Here is a 21107-nt window from a genome sequence, read left to right on the forward strand (position 1 = left end):
AACAAAGATTTAAGCAACAATAATAATATCAATAGTAATAATATCAAACAACCACCAATGCGATTCAGTCAACTTCAAAGGTGGGGGCACTATAGCAGCAATATAAGATAGACCGAAGGTAACTTTATACAACTTTTTAACTTTATACAATATTTTAAATAATGTTGTACATGTGTACATTTTGACACAAAAGTGTTGCTATTTCAGTCACCCATCTGGACGATTTTGGATTTTGAAATTCTGGATGAGTGATGCTTAACCTATAATAATACATTCCTATATTTGACTGGAATATATGTATCCAAGAGTGTAGTCAAAAGGTATTGATTAGGAACAACACACAAGCTAAGAGGATCTACAGAATCTTGCTTTTGCTTGAACCTACTGACAAAGGCAAAATATCACTTTCCTCATATCGTCTCCCTGATTGAGATCATACACATGAAACAAAACACACCAACAGACCAGAATTTCCTGGTCTCATGTGGCAGGAAGTTCCACAAGTTTCACAGAGATTATGCAAAAAAAGCCATTGTCCTTAATACAGCCTGAATCCATTTACATTCAATGATCTCCATATCTGGCATTGCATGAAAATGAGGGGAGGGTGGGAATCTGTAGTATTCTGTTTATCTTCTTCCATCTCTGCAATATTTCTTTTTCTAGTCTAAAAAGGGGCCTCAAATGCTTTCCTTCCACGTCAAGAGAGGGCTCCAATCTCTTGATCATTTTGGCAGCTCTATTCTACACCTTTTCCAGTTCTACAACGTGCCTGTTTTCCTTTTCTGCATACCGTTGCTGTAAAATGATCTGGAAGGCCACAAGGCTTTGTTAACACCAAGAAAAGTCCTTGCGTTGTTCGAATGCACTGCCTCATTTTGCAGAATTTTAAAGGAGAAGTCCCACCAATGATGATTCCCATTTGTTGTTGATGTTGTTGCTGGGTTGCTGTGAGTTATCTGGGCTGTATGGCCATGTTCCAGAAGCATTCTCTCCTGATGTTTCACCCACATCTATGGCAGACGTCCTCAGAAGTTGTGAAGTATATTGGAAACTAGGCAAGGGAAGTTTATATATCTGTGGAAAGTCCAGGGTGGGAAAAAGAACTCTTGTCTGTTAGAGGCAAATGCAAATGTTGTAATTAATCACCTTGATTAGCATTGATTAGCCTTTCAGTTTCAAGGTCTGGCTGCTTCCTGCCTGGGGGAATCCTTTGTTGGGAGGAGCATTTCTATGGTCTGTGCAGAGCAGAGCACTTGATGAACCAACCTGGACACAGCATAATATTTGATAACACAGAAATACTGGACCACTCTAACAACTACCACGTCAGACTACACAGAGAAGCTATTGAAATCCACAAGCATGTGGACAATTTCAACAAAAAGGAGGAAGCCATGAAAATCTGGCTATCAGTATTCAAAAACTCTAAAATCAGGACAGTAAATAAAGAACAACACTCCGAAGACAGGGAAATTCCAGATATGAATCAATCAGGGCCAGCTAACATCTCCCAACAAAGGATTGGGACTTCATGGTGTCTTGAGACCAAGCCTCAGTATCCACTGTACTTCCACTTTTTCAATGAGAACAGGTGTCATGTCGCATCAAGAACTGAGAATATGTTCAGCTTCCATGGAACTTCTGTTTCAGTTTGGGACTTACAGGTGAAAAATTCATTCACACACACCTCAAAAACACATTATGCACAGAAAATACAGAATACATTTTTTTCTATGCAAAAAGGGTTATTGTGCAATTGCACAATTAGAGAAGACCTAATGAACTGATTGTTAAAAATCAGTCAGACTCAATCAACTTCAAAGGAAGACAATGGCAAACCTACTCTCACCAAGAGAATCATGTGATAGATTTACCTTATCATTACTATATATTGGAAATGACTTGAAGGCACACAAAAACAACAAGAACAACAAAGACTATCAGGAAAGTTAACTTATAAGAGGAGAGTAGCAAAAAGAGAAATGAAAGAAAACATTTTGGGCATCTCAAGGAAACCATTTGTTAGTTGTCTGTGTCAAAACAATGGCAGATTTAAATCACTATACTGTACACTCAAGTGAGACTTTGGATCAACAACTAGATAAATATCATTATCATAATCTGCAATGGAAGATACTAAAAAGGCAAATGTTAAAAAAATCTGTCATATGTCTATTTATAAAGTGCATTATGTATTGGGGAGGGATGGGAGAGGATGGGTTTGTTTGTAATGGAACTTGTTGCATTAAATGTATTGCATTGCATTATTGTTTTTATTTTTTCTTAATTTAACTACAATAAGCCAACTCAAAACAAATTCAACTTGCTTCGGCTTTGGTTGGGAAAAGCAGTAGCAATGAAGCTACTTGGTTTTGGGGGGAGATTCCAAGATTTTTTGGGGAGGTGAGGACTGCATCTACACTGTGGAATTGATGGAGTTTGACACCACTTTAACCGCCATGTCTCAATGCTGTGGATTCCTGGGATTTATAGTTTGGTGAGGCACCAGAACTCTTTGGCAGGGAAGGATAAAGACTTTGTAAAAGTATAGCTCCATGAATCCATAGCATCGATCTCGATGTGAGTGTTCAGAATTCATTATAAGCATTATATATCACGTCAGAGATGTAGTTGCTGTATTAACGTAAGATCAAGTGGTAACATTGTTTTCACAAACGAATTTTGGATCCAAAAAGTTGCATAATGTAAAATTTAAACCAGAAATACAATCCTACTGCCACCCAGAAAGGAGAGTCCTTTTCCCATGACTTGCCTCCCTACCAAGGGAATGGACACAACAAGCCCCCAGCAAAGCCCTTTTGCTTTTCCCTACAGAAGAAAGGGAGATGTGTAACAGAAAAGTAAAACACATGCACAAGGCATTACACACACTATTTACTGGCAATTCGCCCCCGCGCACGGTCCAACATCTCCCCGTCACAAAGGCAGTTCTAAAGCTGGCATATTTATACCTCCCTTCCTGCCTTTTGCCAAAGTTTTTTTGGATGCTCGAAAAAGCCCTCTGACGTCAATGTCAAAGTAAACCAGTGGCCGGAGCATCAGAGTCAGCAGCACTCAGCCGGAGAAAGAGAACGGCCAGCTGATTTGGAGATCTGGAAGCAAAAGCTGGGCTTTCTCAACAAGGCAGAAGAGGCAGGTAAGGATGGGTCTATTCTTCGGACAGGGCAAAGGACTATAAAGGAAGATATGCGAGAGTAAAGGAAGGAGAGGCATTCCCTTGGGCATCCTATATCCTTCTTCATCTTTTCAATACCAGATTTTTGGAGCTAAGTAGGGTCAGCCCTGGTTGGTACTTGGATGGGAGACTACCAATGAAAACCAGGGCTATATTTCAGAGGAAGGAACTGGAAAAACTACTTCTGAGTCTTCCTTGTCTATGAAATCTGTGGGGTGATTCAATGGGCGACTTAAAGGCACATCGAACGTCTGTAAAATGTGATTAAAGTGGCAATTTAAGTCATTGGTGGGCATGACAAAGCTGGTGTGGATCCATTAAGTGTTCTGTCTCTATATGGAGTTGAGTGGAAAGATTGACAAAATCTCAAGAGAGAGGTGAGAGAAATCTCTGTGAGTTTTTGTTTTCATCATGTCAGAAGCGAATTGAGAATATACTGCAAGTCACTTCTGGTGTTATAGAATCGGCCAACTACAAGGATGTTGCCTGGGGACACCCGGATGTGTTATCATGTCCCCACATGGAAGCTGGAGCTAACATACAGGTGCTCACCCCTTCAGGTCTTCAGGTCAACAGTTCAGCCGGCACAAGGATTTAACCCAATGTGCCACTGCGGCTCCACCTCCATGGGGTGAAATGCATTGGGACAAAATAGCTAGTTGTTTTATGTTAATTCTTGAATTGGTTCATGTTAAGGGATGCTGTACGATCTGGTGGAATGGTTACTTGGAAACACTAGAATATGCTTCTAGTTTGGGTTTTTAAATTACGAAGTAAATAGCAAATCTAGCATTATTAGAACAACACTAGCACTGTTATTGTGATGGCTCTTCTATCAAATGGCATGTCTGCATAGAAACAGCCACAAGGCTATTGGTCTGTGATGATGAGTTTGGATCTTCTTTTTGTAATTCCAAAATTGGGCAAAGTTGTCACTGGCAGTTTCTTTGAGATCCATAGCATGCCAAGAAATGCAAGCATAGATATGCATGAAGTTATAGATATGTGTGAAGAGCCAGCATGACAACTTTTTTTGTCATCTGATCTTCAGAGATAGTGTCGCTGAAGATTTTGGTTGATTCCATCAGTAGTTTATCTATACTTATATCATTGTCATCGCCTGCTGAGACCAAGCATTGCCTGTTAAACTAATAAAAGTTCATAGGGATAGAATCATAGAGTTGGAAGAGTCCTTGTGGGCCATCCAGTCCAACCCCATTATGCCAAGAAGCAGGAAAATCACATTCAAAGCACCCCGACAGATGGCCATACAGCCTCTGCTTAAAAGCCTCCAAAGAAAGAGCTCTACACTCCAGGGCAGAGAGTTCCACTGCTGAACAACTCTCACAGTGAGGAAGTTCTTTCTAATGTTCAGGTGGAACCTCCATTCATGTAGTCTGAAGCCATTGTTCCATTGCATCCTAGTCTCCAGAGCAGCAGAAAACAAGCTTGCTCCCTCCTCCCTATGACTTCCCCTCACATATTTATATATGACCCTCATCATGTCTCCTCTCAGCCTTCTCTTCTGCAGGCTAAACAAGCCCAGCTCTTTAAACCGCTCCTCATGGGGCATGTTCTCCAGACCCTTAATCCTTTGTTGCCCTCCTCTAGACACATTCCAGCTTGTCAACATCTCCCTTCAATTGTGGTGCCCAGAATTGGACACAATATTCCAGGTGTGGTCTGACCAGAAGGAAAATAGAGGGAAAGGAGAGAATTTTAAACGATTTTATCATCATTCTTATTTGGATAATCAGAACATGTATAAAATCATAGATAGAGAGATGATAGAGATAGATAGATAGATAGATAGATAGATAGATAGATAGATAGATAGATAGAGATGGATGATAGGGCGAAACCATGGACTGAAAGAACATGAAAATATGTCATGCATTTCTGACATATTTAGCAGCCATCCTTTCCTCCCTCTCTGTGGAGGAGTTGTGGATTCATAGAGTCCAATTGTGCAAGTTGTGTAATATTAGACAATTGGACGCTATGCATCCAGGGAGACCCCTGAGTCACTTAAGCCCCTCACTTGAGTAAGGGAGTTGTAGATGCTACTTTGATATATATGCATGCTGGGATTTGTAGTTTAGCGAAGCACCAGCAGTCTTTAGCAGAGAAGGCTAAAGACCTTGTGAAACTACAGTTTCCATGATTCCACAGTGGTGAGACTATGGCAGCGAAAGTGGTGCCAAATTGCATCCATTCTTCCATACAGATCAGGCATGGGCAAACTTCGGCCCTCCAGGTGTTTAGGACTTCAGCTCCCACAATTCCTAACAGCCTCAGGTCCCTTCCTTTTCACTCTCAGCCGCTTAAGTTTATTTTCTTTCATTTGAGTCATTCCCATGAATGGAGGAATGTGTATGAATGGCATCTAACTTAGCTGTCACTTGCGGTGTTTGAAAATCATGAAATAAACAGTTTAGAAAATAATCAATCCACTAGATGGGTTTTCCAGGACAATTTGGAAGATTTCTGGGAATATCTGACTGTTGTATCATACAAAGGTCTTTAACAGACTGAAAAAGGTTGCTGTATCCACCATCATGGCATCATCCATTTAGCTCTGGATTAATTTGTACAAATGCCCTTTTACCTACTACTTTCTAGTCTACTTTCTTGTCTGTTTGTTGGATTTTAAAGACGATGTTTTTGGTACAGCCAACATCCTGCCATTCTGTTTTAACTACAAAGATATGTATTATGTGCAAAATCCTAGGCTCTGGGACCTCAGAAAAACCCCTTCCCACCCCACAGGTGGGAGTCCTATCTGTTGACAGGTCAAAGTTCCTTGTGATGTCATTGGGAATCACACATTAAGCATCAGCCACAATTGATTTTCCATATCTTGGACTAGAGACTGAAGAAATCAGAAGAAGACCAAGAGTTGGAAAGAATGAGACAAGATCTTCAAGTGTCAAGAGATATCATTGAACATTAAAGTTAGGATTATCCATGCCATTGTATTCCCCATTTCTATGCATGTTTGCAAATTCTGGGCAGTGAAGAAAGCTGATAGGAAGAAAATCAATTCATTTGAAATGTGTTGCTGGAGAAGAGATCTGTAGAACATGGACTGCTAAAAAAACAAAGCAATGGGTCCTAGGAGAAGTCAACCTTGAACTCTCTCTGGAAGCTAGAATGCCTAAACTGAGATTATTGTCCTTTGGCTATATCATGAGAAGAAAGGATTTTCTAGAAAAGACGAGAACACTTGGAAAGGTAGAAGACAGAAGGAAAAGAAGAAGACCACATGTAGATGGAGAGACTCCATCATCAAGAAACCCATAGTTGCCCTGAATTTGCAAGACCTAAGCAGGGCTCTTGAGCATAAGGTGACTTGGAGGTCTCCCATCCATAGGGTCATCATAAATCAAAGTTGACTTCAACAAACAACAACAACAAACTTTACTTATATACCGCTCTATCTCCCATAGCGACTCAGAGCGGTTTACACATAGTAAAACATTCAATACATATACTTCATGCAAAATACAAGAAACCATATAACAATTTTAAAAACATGATTAGAATTCCAACATTTTAAAACTATGAATACCTTAATAAAAGCAGATGCAAATCGCTCCATTGGGTGATTCTACAACCAATGGGCAGAATATGTAAATTGGGCAAGATGGCCGCATGGGCCTGAGTAGGACTCATGTGATAAAAGTAGGTATAAAGCCATGGGTGAAGTGTGACTGATTGCAAGAACCTGGCCAGGATTACACCACTTCAACTTACTATATAGCTATCAGGTAGAACTAATAAAAAGTAAACACCACAAAATCAAAAGGAGAAGGTAAAGTGCAGAACAGAAGTCATGTAGTGGTCAAGATGGCATCTAGGGTGCCAATTTAGACCCAATTTAGACCCAAGTTTCCATTTAATAGCTAAAGTGGTGTCTAGGGTTTCGGATTAGTCGTTTCCAAAAACCTATTGAAACCACCACGTTTTAAAGTCCCTACGAAAAGATGTCATTGATGGAGCTAATCTTATCTCTTTGGGTGGGGCATTTCAAAGGCGGTGGACCACCACCAGAAAGGCCCTCTATTAGGGGCACAGGGGCATAGGGGGAGATGCGATCGCAAAGATAGGTGGGGCTCAAACTGTTTAGGACTTTATAGGTCACAGAAACACAAAAAATATGTGAACAGTACATGGGATTCCAATGAAAGCACCAACATACTCTTCAACTATCTCAGTCATGGATAGTCTTGATTAAATCTCCACCCTCAATTTTTCAATTATTTTTACATTCTCCCACTTTTGGCCTCTTCCTCCCATGTTCCCCATTGCCTTCCACTTACAAGAACCCTCTCAATGAGAAGATTTCCAAGATTTGCTCATGTCTTGCAAACACAGGGCCATGGGTTTCTTACTTGAATCTACCCACCTTTTGAACAGGCTTCTTTTTTGACTGCCTTCCACTTTACTGTGCATTATTATCTTTTTTTTCTAGTGAGTTGTTTCTTTCCATAATATTGCCAAAGTACATCAGCCTCATTTTGATCATTTTGGCTTCTAGGAGGAATTCAGTCCTGAGTTGCTACAGGAGACAAGAATCTTTGTAAATCTCTTCTCCTATTGTAAGACAATTACCTTCTAAGGGTCCTGGCTCAGGAGGGAAATCAGGCAGAAAAACTCAAAGTTTATTTTCACCACAGCTGTGAGAAGGCAACAACCGTACATACCCCAGAAGGTTTGTACTTGCAAATAGCTGCCGCACATGTGCGTAGCAAACAAAGAATTTATACCTTTTGCTTATCTAAAATTGACCAGTGGCTGAGGGTCTTCCTCACCTTCCACACCCACTTGGCATAAGTGATACCTGTGACTTCTCGTGTTGATTTCAAGCTTACTTTTGGTCTTGGAACTTTCTGGAAAAAGGCACCAGCTCACAGGAAGGGAGGGGCATATGCAGAGGCAAAGCTACATAGGCAAAAGTTTACTATTTTCTGGCTTATGGTCCCTTCACTATTACAGTTGAATTGATTTTCCTTCTTCATTGACAAGTTTTCACAATATAAATTTGAAATGCTATGGAATATCTATGTTTATCTGTGTATTCATTTTCCAAGGCATCTCTCTCACCCTGAGATTCCTCCTATCACAACCAGATGAGAGAGGAAGACAGTCCAGGCCAGTAATCAGTATAGAGATGAAATATATTTGTAGATTTTCTCAATTTAGCAGGAAAAACTGACTTCTGTGAGTGTTCCCAGCACTAGCAGGAGACTAGGAAGGTTTTTCTTTTGATAAGGTTGTTCATAACTTGTACAAAAAATGTCTGTATTCTTTTTTCCTTGCAGAATTGAAACACATGGCCAGGGCAAAAATAGGACAAAGTGACTTGATGGATGAAGAAAATAAATAAGGCTGATGGATGAAAAAGGGTGATTAAAAAAACTTCTTTTGTGCATCATGGCATTGATTGCAATCTTGTACAACTTGCACAAAAACTCTTTCAAATATGAGAACTCTGGCTGAAGAAGACGTGAAATACCTCATTATGTGTAGACCAGGCATGGGCAAACTTGGGCCCTCCAGGTGTTTTGGACTTCAACTCCCACAATTCCTAACAGCCTACCGGCTGTTAGGAATTGTGGGAGTTAAAATCCAAAACACCTGGAGGGCCCAAGTTTGCCCATACCTGGTGTAGACTCATATGATTGAAGAATTAATGCAGTTTGACACCACTTTAACTGTTATAACTCCATTCTATGGAATCCTTGGAGTTGTAGTTTGGTGAGGCTCCAGCATTCTTTGGCAGAGAAGACTAAGGCCCTTGCAAAACTACAGCTCCCAGGATTCTATAGCATTGAGGCATGGCAGTTAACATGATATTCAACTCCATTCATTCTACAGCACAAATTGAAATAAGCCAAGGAGAAGGTGAGAGGCAGAGAGAGAAACGTGGACCTGTTTAAACATCGGAAAAAGTGGCATGGCATGGGATTAAGTGGGACTATGCATGACAAGTTCAGGACAGTTAGAAAGTATGGATTTCAGGCAGTAAATAATGGGAATGTCCTCTACCTGAAACCTTAGAAAGCTTACAAAAGCTAACATAGATAGAGCTGGGTTCAGTATACCAAGAGTCTGACCTTTTGTAAATCAACTTCCACATGATATAAAGAACAAAAGTTATGTTGGGCATTGGAATATCTCAGAAGGGATCCTTCTACACTGCCATATTTTCAAAGCAAATAATCCACATTATCTGCTTTGAACTGGATTATATGAGTCTACACTGCCGCCCTATATGAGAGCCATGCGTGAGTTAGGGCCTTTTACCCTAGCACTCAAGACCTGGCTCTTTACTAGAGCTTTTAATCTATGTTAATTTTATCAATATTTGTATGTATGTATGTTTATCCTTTACAATTTTATCTTGTAAATTGCCTAGAGCATCGTGGATGGAGGGCAATTAATAAGTAATTAAATGATGATGATGATGAAGATGATATAATGCAGTTCAAAGCATTTAATCTGGATTGTATATACCAGTATAGAAGGGGCCATAGATGCAATTCTTGACATCTCCAGTCTTTTGTATCCTTGGGCAGAAGATCAAGTAGGGACAAAAGGTGGTCCTCTATATATTTTCTGGACGATAATTCCCAGGAACTCTAACCAGTTTAACCAGTAGTGAGCTAAATCGATCAAAAGCAAGTTAAATATATGTTTTGCCACACAGAGAGCTCTTGTGTAGCAAATATAAACCTGTCAACTGTTAATGCTGTTTTCTAACATATTTGCCAATTTCGTAAAAGTCCAAAATGGCAAGATTACTAATTTCTTCCCTTGAAATATAAATAAAGTAGCTGATATATTTATTGGTGGCTTTCCATCCAAGTACTAACTAGGGCTGATCCTGCTTAGCTTCCAATCTGAAGCCTTTAGGAAATTTAGACCTACAGTAGACTCTCGCTTATCGAAGCCTCGCTTATCCAAGCTTCTGGATTATCCAAGCCATTTTTGTAGTCAATGTTTTCAATATATTGTGATATTTTGGTGCTAAATTCGTAAATACAATAATTACAACATAACATTACTGCGTATTGAACTACTTTTTCTGTCAAATTTGTTGTATAACATGATGTTTTGGTGCTTAATTTGTAAAATCATAACTTAATTTGATGTTTAATAGACTTTTCCTTAATCCCTCCTTATTATCCAAGATATTCGCTTATCCAAGCTTCTGCCGGCCTGTTTAGCTTGGATAAGTGAGACTCTACTGTAAAACCAAATCTCTGTTCTTTGTTACCATGATTAGTTATGTTGTTTAAAGCAGGGAAATTTGCTTCTAGTACTCGGCCTTTCTCCTTTGTATTTCCTATTCTATGCTTTCCATTTGCATATTAAAAATAAAGATAAGAAAGGATACTCTGGGGTAAGATTTGGGGAGCTATAGTCTTTGAAAGTTATGTATTCCAAACTCTGGAAAGGTTGTTTCAAACGGCACTGAAGAAATTTAGATATTGAGCTGGTTTGTTTCACTGAAGACATTTAGAAATTGCACTGGTTTGTTTCACTGAAGATATTTAGATATCGCGCTGTTTTGTTTTCCAACGGGAAGGGTGCTGGTTGGTTGTTTCCCATGGCCTGTTTCTACTCTTCATTGTTGCTTTGATGTGTTGCTTCTTGCAAGAGAGAAGTGAGTAATACTTTTAAAAATAAATAAAATAGCCAGGCCAGAGGCATGAGCGTATTCCCAAAATACGCACTCATACATTGACCAGCATTGTGACATGTTTCTATTCTGTAACTAAGTGCAGGTTCACAAAAGCCTCATCGGCACAGTGACTTAACACATTCTTGGAGCTGAATCGGCTGCTGAGTGTTAAAGGAAATGGAAGTTTTGTCTGTAAGGTAGAGCTTCTGATTTGGGATTGTGATACATCCATTTCCACAAGTTGTCCCTTAATGCTACAATTATTTGTGAGCTCACTTTCAAAGGCATATGGAGCTACTAAGGTGTCAACTCTAGTGTTAGGAACTAGATAATTAAAAACACCTTGTTATTTATTTATTTATTTATTTATTTATTTATTTATTTACAGGATTTATATTCCGCCCTTTTCACCCCGAAGGGGACTCAAGGCGGATCACATTATATACATATAGGGCAAACATTCAGTGCCCATAAACACATAGAACCGAGACAGAGACAGACGGACGCAGAGGCAATTTAACCTTTTTCTGAGGGGATGTTCAATTCTGGCCACAGGGGGGAGCAGCTGCTTCATCATCCACGCTGACGGCACTTCCTCATTCCGTGGTAAATTAGTTAAATTTGCCTCCCCACTTTCTAAGTGGTACCTTATTTCCTACTTGATAGATGCAACTATCTTTCGGGTTGCTAGGTCAGCAACAAGCAGGGGCTATTTTTTATTTTTAATTGATGAGTGCTCACCCCGCCATGGGCTGGCCTCGAACGCATGACCTCATGGTCAGAGTGATTTATTGCAGCAGGCTGCTCACCAGCCTGCGCCACAGCCCAGCCCAGTTAAGTCAGAGGTTTTCTAATGTTTTTAATCTTTGAGTTGAATTAGAATTTCAGCACTATTTCTATCAACACTTACATCGATAATCTAGTTGTCATTTAACTCAATAAGAAACCACAATCCAGAGCCAAACAGTTTTACATTTTGCAAAGCCTTGTCTTCTTGGATTTTCAATAACACTATGTAACAAAATTTGTTCCTGGTTTGAAAGTGCTATTTCCTGTTTAACTGTAACATACTTACTTTGAAAATAGTTGTTATACTCCAGAAACTTCGTTTCTGTGGCTGCCACAAACTGTGTCGAATTGGTTGAGACTCTTACGAAATGTTCATTAAAAACTATTGCAAAATGTACTGTAGGATGTCCCTTCCACAAAAAGGAGGTTTTGCCAGTTTAATAAACCTTTTCCATGTTTTTATCATAGAACCAATTAGGAAATGACATTCATAACCCAGGAACATAGTGTAATCAGACTCAATATGGGCAATCTATGACACTGAGACCCCACCCACCCCCATAAAGGTTTACCACTCCCAACATTTTCATAAGTAATATCATGATCTAAATTAACAGATTTCAATGAAAAGAAGGTGTCCTGAATGCACACACCTTATTTTATTGTGAAACACCCTCTCGGCACAAGTAGGGCCCATTTTATGCCTCAGGCCCCCCTATGGACCACATGAAATGCCCAAATGCCCCTCTAATCGTAAATAAAATCCCCATAATTGACCAGAAAAAGGATAAAAATCTGAAATTAGCTTAACACATTGGAGAGCTGAATCAAAACAAACAAAATTAATTTTAATGGAGAGAAATATAAGGGGCTTATCTTAGGCAGAAAGAAATGCAATACAAAGGTGAGTGACATCTGGCCCAAAAACAGTACATATGAAAAGGATCTAGGAGTCAAGCTGACTGCAATGGCTCTTTGACAGTGGATCTATTGCATTGGAGTCCAGTGGAATCTCCTTTTCTGGAGACTTTTTACACTAAGGCTAGATGGTCGTCTCTTGAGAGTGCTTGGATTATGCCTCCCTGCATGGCAGAATGGGGTTGGACTGGATGGTCCTTGGGATCTCTTGCAATTGTAAGATGCTGTGATTCTAAGAAGTCAGAATAATATATACAGTAGAGTCTCACTTATCCAACATAAACGGGCCAGCAGAACGTTGGATAAGCGAATATGTTGGATAATAAGGAGGGATTAAGGAAAAGCCTATTAAACATCAAATTAGGTTATGATTTTACAAATTAAGCACCAAAACATCATGTTATACAACAAATTTGACAGAGAAAGTAGTTCAATATGCAGTAATGCTATGTAGTAATTACAGTATTTACGAATTTAGCACCAAAATATCACAATGTATTGAAAACATTGACTACAAAAATGTGTTGGATAATCCAGAACATTGGATAAGTGAGTGTTGGATAAGTGAGACTCTACTGTAATATATTGCAGGGAGATTCTATTTCACCAGATCCAACTATTCATGGCTGATCCAAACCCAAGTCTCTCCTGTTTTAACCTCGACACTTTCATTATTACAGCATGCTCTGTCTGATGTTAACTCTGTGTCTGGGGCCTTAGGACATTCCCAGCATATTGCTTAGAACAATCATACTTTTTTTTTTGTAAGCAGAGGAAATGTATTTTAAGTAATGCCACTCATTTCTTCTGGAAAAGAAAGCATTATTGCTGGCGACTGACTGTGTCCCAGCCGCAATTTGTTCCTTCCCTTTGAGGGCTCCATGTGGTTCCCATGTGGCTGAGGGAGCCGTGGGCAGATCATGTGCTGTCCTTCCTCTGCCATCCGTCAAAGAGGCAGCCTGATATCCTGGGAAACCTGCCGCTCTTTGGCAGAGGCTCAACCGCCAGCCTGAAATGCTGCAGCTGTTTATCATTGGTTGCATGACTTCTTTCTAAAGCAGGAGTGGAAATCGTGCGCTCTTCCCAGCCATTCTCATTCTTAGTTAGGCTGGCAAAGGATACTTGGAGTTACAGTCCAGCCAACTCTGAAAGGATGTACTATTCCTTTGTTGTGGTTTGCCATCAGATTGAGTGAAGGACCCTCCAGTCACTGCAACATCCATCATCTTGCTCAGTTCTTGCAAACTTGTGGCTTCCTTTGTTCAAACAATCCACCCATATCATGGTCTCCCCATTTTCCTACTGTCTTCTACTTACCAGGTATTGTTCTCTTTTCCAATCGGTCATGACTTCTCATGAAAATACAACAGCCTCAGTTTAGCCATTCACTTCTCCGGAGAGGTCAGGCTTGATTTGCTCTAAGACTCAAGTTTCCAGCACCACAAATCATCATCATCATCATCATCATCATCATCATCATCATCACCATTTAATTACTTATTAATCGCCCTCCATCCACGATGCTCTAGGCGATTTACAAGATAAAATTGTAAAGGATAAAAATACATACATACAAATATTGATAAAATTAACATAGATTAAAAGCTCTAGTAAAGAGCCAGGTGCTAGGGTAAGAGGCCCCAACTCACGCATGGCTCTCATATAGGGCGGCAAGGCATTCCATAAGGCAGGGGCAGAAATAGAAAAAGCTCTGCGTCTGGTCCTCTCCAAGTGCACTTCTCTAGGACCCGGTACATAAAGTAAGTCTCGTTGGGATGGTCGTTGCGACCTCCGATGATGGGAGAAGGAGAGATGGTCCCTAAGGTACGATGGGCCCTGGCCGTAAAGAGTTTTAAAGGTCAGAACTAGCATCTTATATAGACCACGGTAATCAGTTGGAAGCCAATGCAGATGCTGCAGCACTGGTGTTATATGGCATTTCATGGGTGTTCTTGTGAGTAGCCTGGCTGCCGCATTCTGAACAATACGGAGCTTTCGGGTCGTGGACATTAGAAGGCCAACATACAGGGCGTTGCAATAGTCCAGCCTAGACATGACCGTGGCATGGATGACTGTTGCCAGAGCCTCATCAGATAGATAGGGTGCCAGTTGCCTCGCTTGTCGTAGGTGGAAAAAGGCCTATTTGCTGGCAGCAGCGACCTGAGCTTCCATTGTCAGCTGTGAATCTAAAACGACACCCAGGCTCTTAACGGTAGGCGAAGGAGATAGGGCAAATAAGTTAATTCTCTTCCAGCCAGTTTTCTTCACTGTCCAACTTTCATACCCATCTACAGAAACTCTTATTCAAAAGAAGAGCAAAATGAAAGTGATTGTATGCTGGTAGGAGAATTTTGCTCATACTCAGTCTCAGAAATGTTGAAGGCATTTGAAAAGAATGCAACCTTAAAAGTGTAAAGATATATCATGCTAAAATTAGGATGGTGCATGCCATTCTATTTCCCTGTTTTATGTATGTTTGTGAAAGTTGGGGCTGTAGAGTGGAGATAGAAAATAGGGAGAAAACCATTGAACTGTGAGATGGGAAGAGTTCCGTGAATACTGTGAACTGCTAAAAAAGACAAATTAATGAGTCCAAAAGCAAAGCATCCCTGAAACCTCCCTGGAAGCCTAGAATGATTGAACTGAGTATGTCATACTTTGACCATATCATGAGAAAACATGTCTCAATCTAAAGTGGTTCTCAACTTATGGATCCCCAGGTGTTTTGGCCTACAACTCCCAGAAATCCCAGCCAGTTTACCAGCTGTTAGGATTTCTGGGAGTTGAAGGCCAAAACATCTGGGGAACCACTGGTGTAGATGCACCCAATATTCCCCAAAGAACACCTTTATAGCTCCTGCCCACTATAGGTTCATAGCTGCTTGTGCAAGTGTGGTTGCACATTTCTCCACTTCCAAATCAATCCTTCAAAAACCAAAATGGTAGATCATGCCAAAAACTGGAGAAAGGTGTGTGATGGCAGCAATATATAGCATTCCTGATGGTCACTTTGTGCACCACTGCATCATTTGTCAGCATATGAATGTTTTCTGCTCTGGTGAGACTTAAATATTGCAAACGGGAAACCCATCCAGGCTCTCCTTCATCTTAATTGGTGTCACAGAGGGCACCTACTTTGGAGCAGCTGAGGACAGAGTCTGTTTACTCAGCCAGTTCCGACTCACAGAAATCCATTTATCAAATTGCAGCTACTGGAACTAATTCTGAGATAACATCCCCAAGGCGCTGTGCTGTCTATCCAAGCCCAGATGGAAAACATCAAAGTGGTCTCATCAGATTAAACCAAGGACTCCTCTATCGTAGAATGCTTTTTCCAGTTGGCGACTCTGTGAGATTTAGACAAGAAAGGGCAATGTGTGTCATCTAGCATCTGGTTGTTGGAAGGAGAACAACATTGAATTTCGAAATTTCTTCTGAAATTCTGCTAATGGATTCATAGAATTGTAGTTGAAAGGACCCACAAAAGACATCTAGTCCAAGCCTATCCATGTATTAGGAATTCCTCTTCTTCAGAAGAGGAAGGGGAGCAGGAAAGTGTTCATGAATCAGAGGGGCAGTTGGAATCTGAGGAGGAGATTTTGCAAGTAGCCGCTTTTCAGGAGAGGTGAAAGGAAACAGAGCAGAGACGTCGTTCAGCTACAATAGCTGCCAGAAATGCAGCTGAGTAATTGGGAACTGCCCTAGCAACTGTGAGGGGACTCAGGGCTATAAAGCAGAAGCAGGTGCAGCCAGCTCTTGCTGGTAACAAACTGACTCTTCGCTCCCCTTGTGCCTGCTTCAAGTCTGCATCTGGGAACCTGCTCCTAAGGATTTATTGCTGTTTCTTTGTCTGAATGAACAATATGTCCAGATTTAGAGAGAGGATTCCAGGTGAAATCTGACCAAAACAGGGTGGATTTATAGCATTACTTTCTTCAATCCACATATTATATTCTTTTTTTAATCCAGTGTAGAAGAACTGGCCTTTGTAGCTGCAGCATCATAGAATTGATTCATGTTTACATCCCAGAGTTTCCTCTGTGGAAGCGATTTAATGTTTTTGTCCAATGCAGAATGGTCTGCATTCAGTTCAAGACTGAAGAACTCAATGTGCATCCAACTGAGTATAGTTAAAGTACATTAACTTTTGAAGATTTTATTAATATGGTTTCTCTGGGAATCTTTAGGTACTCCAGTGCTACAAGGTTAAGTTTTCTAAACACGTTTTGATACACATCAACACATTACGGAGGCATGCCTCTTTCTTTTGTACACGTGTAGAGAAGAGACTAAAGGTATATCTACACCATATCATTAATGCAGTTTGACACCACTTTAACTGCCATGGCTCTATGCTGTGGAATCCTGGGAAATGTAGTTTGCGGCTAAAAGAGTGTGTGTGACTTTGCCCAAGATCAGCCAGTTGGTTTCCATGACCAAGCAAGGATTTGATCCCTTGCCTCTAATCTAACTCTCAAACCACAGTAGCTCTCTGAGGGAAAGCAAGATAAAATGAATTAAATTAATATAATGAGTCTTAAATGTTTTTATCTATAAACCACGGAGGCATTTTCTTCAAACGCAAAAGGGCGGAAGTGAAGAGATAGATGGAGAAATGGATAGAGAAGGGATCTCTTTGGGGCTTAAGCTGCTCCGCCACTTCCCTGACACTTCATAAATTTCCAGCAGACATGACAGGCAGGGAGCCAACCTCAGAAACAGATTTGGATTGGAAAGCTGGATGGAAGAAGAGGAGTTTCGGTTTGTTTTTCTTTTTTTGGTTCCCAGTGTCTCTTCCCCACTCGGCCACCCTTTTGGCTATATTTAGGAGAGGAAGGGTTTCTTGCTTGATGCTGGCTGTATGTATGCATCACAAGAACTTCCAAGCATTTTGAATGAAGCAAATCAATACCATCAGTAAATCCGTGACTCCAGTAGCCCTTTTTCATATCAAAGGTAAGTTTTTTAAATTATCTCTCTCCTGGTTTCTTTAGGGTTCTTAAGGCAGGAAGTGGGGAACAATTATTCTTAAAAGAGGGAATTAGGGGAAGAAATGGGGAAGGAGCTGTTCCACAGAGGGATTCATGGTTTCCAGACTTTTTACCATTTCGGTCTCCCTTCTCTGGACATCTTCCAGCTTGTCCATCTCTTTCTTGCATTGTAATGCCCAAAACTGGATCCAATATAATTCCAGGTGAGATCTGACCAAAGCAGAAAAGAGTGGGACAATGATTTCCCTTGATCCAGACACTATATTCCTGTGGATTATATTTGGAATCGCATTGGCTTTTTTAGCTGCTGCATCACCCTGTTGACTAACGTGGTCCACTTTTTAAAAAATTGTGTCAGAAGCGAATTGAGGCAAATTGCTTCTGGTGTGAGAGAATTGGCCATCTTCAAAGATGTTGTCCGGGGGATGCCCAGATGTGTTACCATCCTGCAGAGAGTTTCTCTCATGTCCCCGCATGGGAAGCTAGGGCTGACAGATGGGAGCTCACCCCATCTCGCGGATTCGAACCACCAACCTTCAGGTCAGCAGTTCAGTCGGCACAAAGGATTTACAATATTCACTCATTGCACTTTTCCCAGTTCGTTTTATCCCATCTACTTGGGTGCCAAATCCATGTTTTTACTATGATTATCATTTTATATTTTTACTATGTTTGGAGTGTTAATTTAATGTCTGTGTCTGTATTGCCTGATGTTATTTTATTTTGGTTTGCTGTTTTATCCAGGCTTGGCCCCATGTAAGCCACCCCAAGTCCCTTCGGGGAGATGGAGGCGGGGTATAAAAATAAATTATTATTATTATTATTATTATTATTATTATTATTATTATTATTATTATTATTGTATGACACAGCAAACAAGATAGATATGCTGGATTTCGTATCACAAAATCACAAGTCGAACACTTCCCAAGTGTCTAGGACTGTGTGATGTATTTCCGGATGATGCGCACAGATCCCAGTAGGGTGGCCTTTTGCAGTTGACAGATCGTAATTTTGTCAATGTCTATTGTTTCCAAATGCCAGCTGAGATCCTTTGGCACAGCACACAATGTTGTTGTTGTTGTTGTTGTTGTTGTTGTTGTTGTTGTTGTTGTTGTTGTTATTATTATTATTATTATTATTATTATTTAACCCATTGCGCAATCTCTAAAACTCCTAATCCCTTTCACATGGACTGTTGTTAAGCTCATCCTATATCTGTGCCTTTCATTTTTTTTATTTCTCTCTGTTAAAATACATTTTATTAACTTCAGCCTAGCTCTCGAATCCATTAAATTTAGAAAGAAGGGTGTCAAGCCCAAACCAAGAGGAGGAGAAGTACTTTCCTCCTTTTGTCAGCAATTAATTTAAATTAATATGTCCTGCCTTTAACAATTTTAATTTGCACTCACGAGAGCAATGGGATGCAGCTGAGCATTGCCTTCTTTCCCATGCCACACAGATATTGCCGAACTATTATAGATCCCGGATGCAGCATATCTGTGAAACCCTCTTGATGTTTTTTCCCAAGTGTTTTTTTCCTGTCTCTGAACTCTCTTAAAGTAAAGACATGCTGGTGTTACACAAACTGGATAAGCATAGCAGAAAGCTGCATCAGCAAGGAATAGGAAATTGCAACAAGCCTTGCAAGAAAGTGGGATTTTTGGAGATGCCAAAGGATTTAGTGACTGCATTTTTATTTTATTTTTTACTAACTCAGGGGCCCAGTGTTGCCCTGATTATTTGAAAAAGTCAGTTTTTAAATTGTATAAAATGCATAAGGTTGTGGATGAACTACAACTCACATCATGCCAGGTTAACCCCGAAAAACTCCATCAGTACTTAAAGTTTGTTATGTTGGGCAAGTTTGCTCTAGATGCATCATTGATAAGGTTCAGTGTGCTCTCTAGCTGTAGGGTAAACTACAACTCCCACTATGGTAAGTAAGTTCCCTCAAATCCCTGCGGTAGATTGAGTTAGTTATGGGGGTTCTGTGTGCCAAATTTGGACCAGGTTCGTCATTGGTGGAGACCACAGTTTCTCTGGTTGTGGGTGAACTACAACTCCCAGACAGGGAGGTCTGTTCCCCGCCCATCCCATCCAATAATCAAATTTCAACATATCAGGTGCGTGTGTCAAGTTTGGTCCAGATCCATCGGTGTTTGGGTTCACAGTGCTCTCTGGATGTAGGTGAACTACAACTCCCCCAAATCAAGGTGAATTTTCCCCAAAGACCTCGAGTATTTTTGCTGGTGTGCCAAGTTTGGTCCAATTCCATCTTTGGTGGAGTTCAGAGTGCTCATTGATTGCAGGTGAACTATAAATCTGTCTTTACAACTCCAAAATGTCCAGGCCAACTCCTCTGAAAACCTACCAGTATTCAAATTTGGGCATATCGGGTATGCATGCCAAGTTTGGTCCAGATCCGTCAATGTTTGGTTCATCGTGCGCTCTGGATGCAGGTGAACTACAACTCCTATAAATCCTTTCAAAGGCCACCAATGTTTGTTCTTGGTCATGGGAGTTCTGTGTGCCAAGTTAGTTCCAGGTCCATCGTTGGTGGAGTTCAGAGTGCTCTTGGAGAGCAGGTGAACCATACATCCCAGTACCTACAACTCCTATAAATCATGGTGAATTCTCCCCAAACTTCTCTAGTATGTTCAGTTGCTGATCAATTCCTCTCTCTGCTGTGTGCCATAGAAAAGAATAGGAAAGGGTTATGGGAGAGGTAGTGGGCGGGTTCATGCAAATTCCACACCAATGGAGAGAGTCAGAAACACTGTGATGCCTGTGGTGGAGGAAAACACATACAATCTAGGATGAAATTGTCGCCTTTGCTATGGGTAGTGGGCAGTATGGCATTTGTGGAGGACATTGGCAGGGCTCTTGGACATGTTGACAGCGCTTGCTATAACCAGCAATGTAATTGGAGGGAGAGCCATTGGTATCTTCTGAGTAGTGGGAACTATAGCTATTTGTGGAAGTGGGAGCTTGTCCAGCAACACACATACATATATATTTTCACTTTTATTATGTGTATAGGTTTTATTATTACTGTATATACTTGAGTATAAGCCTATTTTTAGCCCTTTTTTTAAGACTGAAAAAGCCCCCCATGGCTTATACTTGGGTGAGGGTCCTGGTTGGCTTATATTTGGGTGAGCTTATACTCGAGAATATATGATACATTTATTATTTTTCTCTATTATTATTGGTATTATTACATTTATTTTACTATATTTTATTATTATTATTATTAATAATAATAGTAATACATTTATTATTTCACTCTGATCTTATTATTATTATGGCATTTATTATTTTACTCTATTTATTATTACATGTATTATTTTCCTGTATTTTTTATTATTATTATTATTATTATTATTATTATTATTATTATTACATGTATTATTTTACTCTATTATTATTAAAAGGATACATAAGCACATTTACATTGAAGAAGATGAGAATAATGATTTGATCAGAGTTGGACAGTCTTATCTTAAATTTGAGCTTT

The 21107-nt window shown here is 40.2% G+C and overlaps 1 protein-coding gene across 2 annotated transcripts in view; it reads left to right on the forward strand.

Moving 5' to 3' along the window:
- Positions 1 to 2945: 2945 nt before the first annotated feature.
- gpr20 (G protein-coupled receptor 20) overlaps positions 2946 to 21107 on the forward strand; it is a 37476-nt gene continuing 19314 nt past the window's right edge. The window contains exon 1 of one of the 2 annotated variants that reach the window (XM_008108297.3): positions 2946 to 3160. The gene's annotated coding sequence lies outside the window, so the exon portion shown is untranslated. Of the gene's footprint in view, positions 3161 to 17262; positions 17553 to 21107 lie in introns of those variants that run through there. The other variant, XM_003219477.4, reaches the window with a different exon arrangement.

Source organism: Anolis carolinensis, chromosome 4, assembly GCF_035594765.1.
Source record: "Anolis carolinensis isolate JA03-04 chromosome 4, rAnoCar3.1.pri, whole genome shotgun sequence".
Lineage (NCBI taxonomy): Eukaryota > Metazoa > Chordata > Lepidosauria > Squamata > Dactyloidae > Anolis > Anolis carolinensis.